Below are 6,915 nucleotides of genomic sequence, written 5' to 3'. Positions count from 1 at the left end.
GTTCATAGTTCTCCATATTCAGTGCATCCATGTTGTGATAAAGTGTATACAGATTTGAAAGGACATTTTTGGTGGCGCGGTATGAAAATAGACATTGTGGAGTATGTCGCCAAGTGTTTGAACTTTCAAAAGGTCAAGGTGGAGCATAAGAGACCTATGGGTTTATTGAGACCTTTGGAGGTTCTGGAATGGAAGTGGAACTCGATTGCTATTGATTTTGTGACTGGATTACCAAAGTCAAGATCGGGCGCAGATGCTATTTGGGTGGTTGTTGATCGAGTGACTAAGGCAACAGCTTTTATCCCGATAAGCATCACTTGGAGCATGCAGAAGTTGGCAAGGTTGTATATCCAACACGTGGTGAAGAGGTATGGAATTCCGGAGATGATTGTTTCGGATCATGACCTTCGCTTTCAGTCGCATTTTTGGCAGAAGCTTCAAAAGAATTTCGGTACTCGGTTAAGGATGAGTATTGCCTTTCATCCGATGACCGATGGCCAGACTGAGCGCACTATTCAGATTTTGAAAGATATGTTGCGATCATGCGCGTTGGATTCTCAAGTTCGATGGGAGGATCAATTAGCATTTTTGGATTTCTCTTATAATAATAGCCATCAAGTGACCATTAGGATGGCACCCTTTGAGGCTTTGTGTGGGAGGAAATATTGAACGTCGTTGTGTGAGAAGGACCTATGCGAAAGGGTTGTATTGGGACCCGAGATGATTGAGGAGATAATGAATCAGATTAATAGCATCAATGATAAGATGAAAACCACCCAAGATCGTCAGAAAAGCTACGCGGACCTTGTTTAAAGAGATCATGTATTACTTAAGGTGGGTGATCATGTATTACTTAAGGTCTCATTGAGGAATGGTGTGAGGAGATTCGGTATCAAGGGAAAATTGAGTCCGAGGTACATAGGGTCTTACGAAATCATTGAAAGAATTGGAGAAGTGGCCTACAGGTTGGCTTTGTCGAAGACATTGAAAAGGGTTCATGATGTTTTTCATGTCTCTTAGTTGAGGTCGCACATAGTGGATTCATCTTATATACTTCAACAGGTAGTTTTGGACCTTTAGAAGGATTTGGTGTATGTGGAGAGGCCTATTCAGATTGTGGTCTTTAACGTTAGATCAACGCATAACCGTGAGATAAGGATGGTGATGATAGTGTGGTCGCAGCATGGGATTGAAGAAGCGACATAGAAAATTGAGCAAGAAATGCAAGAAAAAAAGTATCCGGAGTTGTTTTAGGTAGCTCCGGACGTACATATTGATTTTGAGAATGAAATATCCTAAGGGCTTAATACCCCGTAAAAATAATCGCTGGAAGTTCACTGGAATTTGCAGAGCCGCACAATTTTATTTTGGGGCTTGAGTTTTTTTGGATTTTTGGTATGAGAATTGTTATAATTTAATTAAAGTTAAAGGTGTTTGGGCCAAAGTTGCACCCAAAAAGAATAAAAAATAGGTATAAGTCCATATCTATTATTTTAAGAATAGAGAGAAAAAATAGGTATAAGTCATGTCTATTATTTTAGGAATAGAGAGAAGGCTGATAACAAAGAACATAGCACAACGTGCTTCTCTCCAGCTGCCGCCAAGAGCCTCTCTTTTCACCTTCGAGGTTTTCTTCTTTAAAACTCTTCCTTTTGGCCTCTTCTTTTAAGATAAGTGAGATTAATCTTAGATAAATGAGATTAATATTAGATAAATGATATGTTATAATTTCTAGACCCTTGTGTTGATATTTTCAAATTTTTTCAAATGGGTTTGTTCTAAAAGAGTTAGATTTTGCTAATGCCTTTTTAGAAAGTTGATTATAATGTTCTCTAGGCCTTAGTGAAAATTATTATAGTATTTTAAGTTAATTGTAGAAATTGAGAAATGAATTTTAAACCCTAATTCTGACCTAACCTAGTTTATGAATTTCAGAAAAAGATTTTTGATTATTTTTAAATATTATGATATTTTGGGTTAGATTATGCTTATTTAGATGGACATACGATCTAAACAGTTACTTGGCAAAATAAAGTGAGACTTTGATGAACTTGTTGGATTATAAATACTATAGTTTTGCTTGGTTATTAAATGACAGTGTTGTTGGAATGGGTTTGAAACCCTAGTTTTGTCCTAACCTAGTTATAATTTTTTTGGAAAAAAATTATGATTATGTTTATAAAATATTATGATTTTGGGAGTCAGATTATGCCTATTGGAATGGACAAATTATTCAAATGTTTATTTGGCGAATAAAGTGAGATTATAAGGAACTTGTTGGGTTTTAATATCCTAACTTGTTGGGCGAATAAAGTTATTTGACACGGTTTGAGTTTAAAGCTCTCTTTTAAATTTGTCTAATAGCATGTTGAGTATTGGGTCAAATTGGTAATCGAAACTACCCGTCGAGTCCGATAAACTTGTCGATTGTTTGGATGATAAGGAATAGCCTTCTACCTCTGTTCCTTGCAAATACGTAAGGGTATACCGGTATTTTAAGATAAATAGCTAACCTTGAACTAGAACCCGAATGGGATAGGCCGAGGGATCGAGATGGCAAGTTCTCTTTTTGGGTGATTCCGAGGTACCTGTCATTCACGATGAAAAGGTCTTTAGACCCTCATTCGTGATGGAGGGATGGATTGCGTACAATCCCCTCTTGGTATGTTATATTAAAGACTAGAGGGTTGTGGGTTGTTTGGCGCCCATCGCAAACTAATAAACAAATTGACTTACGTGTACTTTGGGCTTCGAACCCTAAGGTACATATTGTGGAGCTTTTCTTGAGGGTTGTGACCCTATGTTTGTTATGTGTAATTATATTACGTATCATACGAAGTAATAAAGTTGGAAAATCGGGTCGAGCCGGCCCTAATGATGGCATAGTCGAGTTTTCTTCGTGATGTGTTCATCACAATTACTTAAGAATAAAATGGAGGCATAAGGGAGGCGCTAAAAGCTAAGACTTATGTGTGTGAGTTATCCTTATGTGATATGTGACATTTTATTCAAATAATCTTCTTGAAATGATTTTTTGGCATTTACACGTGAATCATGACTTATACCGTATTAATTTATCTTTGATTAATTGTGCATACTCAACCGTCGTGTTGGCCCTCTTTCTACAAACCTTTTTGTAGGTGATGGTACTTCTGTTATACCTAAATAATGCATCCACGTGATATGATCCATCGGAGGGAACTAGAACTACTTTATCTTCTAGAATGCTTTTGAAATCCATTATTATGTTTAAGAACTAATGCCTTTTGAACTAATTTCCGACTTATTCTTTTGCTCGAACTTTATTTATTTAAATAATAAGCCGGTATGATTTAATTTTAAATCTCTAATTAGTTGTTTGTAATGGCTATTTTAGCCTTTGCGCCACAACGTAGGGCTCGTTGGTTGATGAATGAGCCTTCCGGTGTGGCGTGGCGGTGACACTTCAATTTGAGCCGACCGGGGTGTTACAGTTGGTATCAGAGCGTAGGTTAAAAGCTCATGTTTCTTAGTTAATAAAACTTAAAGATTTCACAATTTCTAAAATCAATTGGATCATGGGTTTAGTCGGGTTTAGGTGCATTCATGGCATGCATTGCATTTTATATTTATTTTGTGTTTAGGTTTATTGGTTATGCTATTTGATTAGTTAGAACTTATTAGGTGAAGTTTTTATTAGCTAGAGCTTATTAGGTCTAGCCTCGATTAGCAGATGCCCCCTAGGCGTGCTCGTCAGCCTCCTATGGCACCTGAGTTCAATGAAGAGGTTGAGAGTAGATATTCCCAAGACCTTGAGCCTCCAGTTCAGAATCTTGTTCGACCTTCAGATCCGACATTGGAGATCATTCTTCAATTTGTGGGACAATTCACTCAGCAGCTGCGGAGTGCTATGGATGAAGTGTTACGTCATAATCCTCCGACTTTCACTGGTCAGTCGGACCTGACTATTTTGGGAGAATGGTTAGATCGTTTAGAGACGATATTTGAGGTGGTGAGATGCCCAGAAAGAGAGAAAACTATGATAGCCGCATATTACTTGGAAGGATCGGCCAAGAAGTGGTGGAATAATAAGAAATCTTCCATGAGCAACTTGGTTGGATTACCGTGGGAGGCCTTAATGGGATGATAACGGTGCGCTTTTATCCCCCACACCTTCAGAGAGCAAGGGAGGATGAGTTTAGTGCCTTGGTGCAAGGTAATATGATGTGGAGGAGTACTTCACACGTTTTAACGAGTTGGCTACCTATGCTCCTGCTTTGGCGGCGAATGATAGATGCAAGTTGACGAGAATTTTTGGCGGGCTAAACCAAGACCTTCAATGGTTCTTGGTCGGCTTCAGTGTGACGACCCTTCAGGAGGCATACGAGAAGACGGCTAACATTTGTTATGCAAATCGTATATTGTATGATGAGCAAAGGGATGGAATCCGCAAGGTAGATAGATGAAAAATGAAGGTGAATGAGGGGTTGAAGAACCATCAGCAAGAGGATCAATTGGAGAGTTTCATGGGTACGCCTTATGCATCTCGCCCTAAATTCACTCATGGGAATTCGAGTGACAGTCATGGCGGTCCGACTGGTTGTAGCCGATGTGGGAAGTTTCATCTGGGAGTTCGTTGTGATGGCCAATCCGTCACTTGTTATTACTGCCATGAGCCAAGTCATATTAAGAGGTTTTGTCCAAGTTACTTAAAGTTCCGAATGCGATTGAGAGGGCTCCAGTTCCGTAGCAGCAAGGTAGTATGCCGCCACTAGTACCTCAGCGTACGAGATGAGGAGGAAAGAGTGGCCAGAGAGGTTATATCAATGTCATGACGAGAGGGCAAGCTATGGAGAACCAGGGAGACGTCCTGACCGGAACGTTCTTGCTGAATTCTTTACCTGTGGTTATTCTCTTTGATTCCGGTGCATCCCTTTTTTCATATTGAGTAGATGTGCTAAGAAGCTAGAATTAGATTCTCGAGTAGAGGTTTCGGTAGAGATTAGGCTACATTTAGGAGAGCTAGTGCCTCGTAATTTTCTTTTTGTAAGAGTACCTGTCATGATCGGAAACATAGAATTTCCTACTAATCTTTTGAAACTTAAATTGGCGGAGTTTTTTGAGGTAGCTCCGGGCGTGCAGACCGATTTCAAGGATAAAATGTCCTAAGTGGGAGGATGTAATACCCTATAAAATAATTGCAGGAAGTTCGCCGGAGCTTGCCGGGGTCCGATGCTGGAGTTGGACAATATTATTTGGGGCTTAAGTTGTTTGGGCTTTTGGTGTGATAAATATTATAATTTGATTAAAATTAAGGGTGTTAGGGTGTTTGAGCCAAAGTTGGGCCCAAAAGGGATAAAAAAAAATTAATTAGGTATAGGCTCATGTCTATTTTATTTAAAATAGAGGAATTGAGAGATTGAGAGCGCGCCTGCCAGCTACCACCAGCTATCTTCCCCTTCTTCCTTGGGGGTTTTTCTTTCTCAAAACTCTTCTCCTCTTGGATTTGTCTCTTAAGGTAAGTGGATTAATCTTAGATAAATGATATATTCTAATCCCTAAACCTCTTTTGTTGATATTTTTCAAAATTATTTTCAAATGAATCTGCCCTAAAAGTGTTAAGTTTTGATAATTTCTTCAAGAGAGTTGATTATAACGTCTCCTAGGGCTTATGTGAAAATTATTATAGTATTTTAAGTTGACAATCGTAGAATTTGTAGAATGAGTTTGAAACCCTAGTTTTGCCCTAACCTAGTTATGGTTTTTTGGGAAACAAATTATGATTATGTTTAAATATTATGACTTTGGGAGTCAGATTATGCCTATTGGAATGGACATATTATTCAAATGTTTATACGGCGAAATAAAGTGAGATTATAACGAACTTGTTGCGTTTTAATATCCTACTTTTTTCTTGGTTAAATGTTGGTAATTGAAATGGTTTGAGTTTAAAGCTCTCTTTTAAATTTGCCTAATAGCATGTTGAGTATTGGGTCAAATTGGTAATTGAAACTACCCGTCGAGTCCGATCAACTCGTCGATTGTTTGAATGATAAGGCATAGCCTTCCACCTCTGATCCTTGCAAATACGTGAGGGTATACCGGTATTTTAAGATAACTAGCTAACCTTGAACTAGAACCCGAATGGGATAGGTCGAGGGATCGAGATGGCGAGTTCCCTTTTGGGTGATTCCGAGGTACCCGTCATTCACGATGAAAAGGTCTTTAGACCCTCATTCGTGATGGAGGGATGGATTGTGCACAATCCTCTCTTGGTATGTTATATTAGAGACTAGAGGGTTGTGGGCTGTTTGGCGCCCCTCGCAAACTAATAAACAAATTGACTTACGTGTACTTTGGGCTTCGAACCCTTAGGTACATATTGTGGAGCTTTTCTTGAGGGTTGTGACCGTATGTTTGTTATGTGAAATTATATGACGTGTCATACGAAATAATATAGTTGGAAAATCGGGTCGAGCCGGCCCTAATGAAGGCATAGTCGAGTTTTCTTCGTGATGTGTTCATCACAATTACTTAAGAATAAAAGGAAGGCATAAGGGAGGCGCTAAAAGCTAAGACTTATGTATGTGAGTTATCCTTATGTGATATATGACATTTTATTTAAATTATCTTCTTCAAATGATTTTGTGGCATTTAGACATGAATCATTACTTATATTGTAATACCCCATAAAATAATCGCCGGAAGTTCGCCGGGGTCCGACGCCGGAGTCGGACAATATTATTTTGGGCCTAATTTATTTTGGGTTTTTTGTGTAAAAAATTAAGGAATTGGGTTTTAAATTATGAGTAAAAATTGAGTGTGGGCCCAAGTAGGGTAAAAGTCTTTTATGTTTAATAAAATATAAAATAAAATAAAATAAAAAAGAGAGAGAAGCAGCATGCAGACACGCCTAACACGCCGCCAACCCCCCTC

The sequence above is a fragment of the Andrographis paniculata genome, unplaced genomic scaffold (assembly GCF_009805555.1).
Source record: "Andrographis paniculata isolate CXL003 unplaced genomic scaffold, ASM980555v1 Contig86END, whole genome shotgun sequence".
Classification (NCBI taxonomy): Eukaryota; Viridiplantae; Streptophyta; class Magnoliopsida; order Lamiales; family Acanthaceae; genus Andrographis; species Andrographis paniculata.
This window is presented reverse-complemented; position numbering follows the sequence as displayed.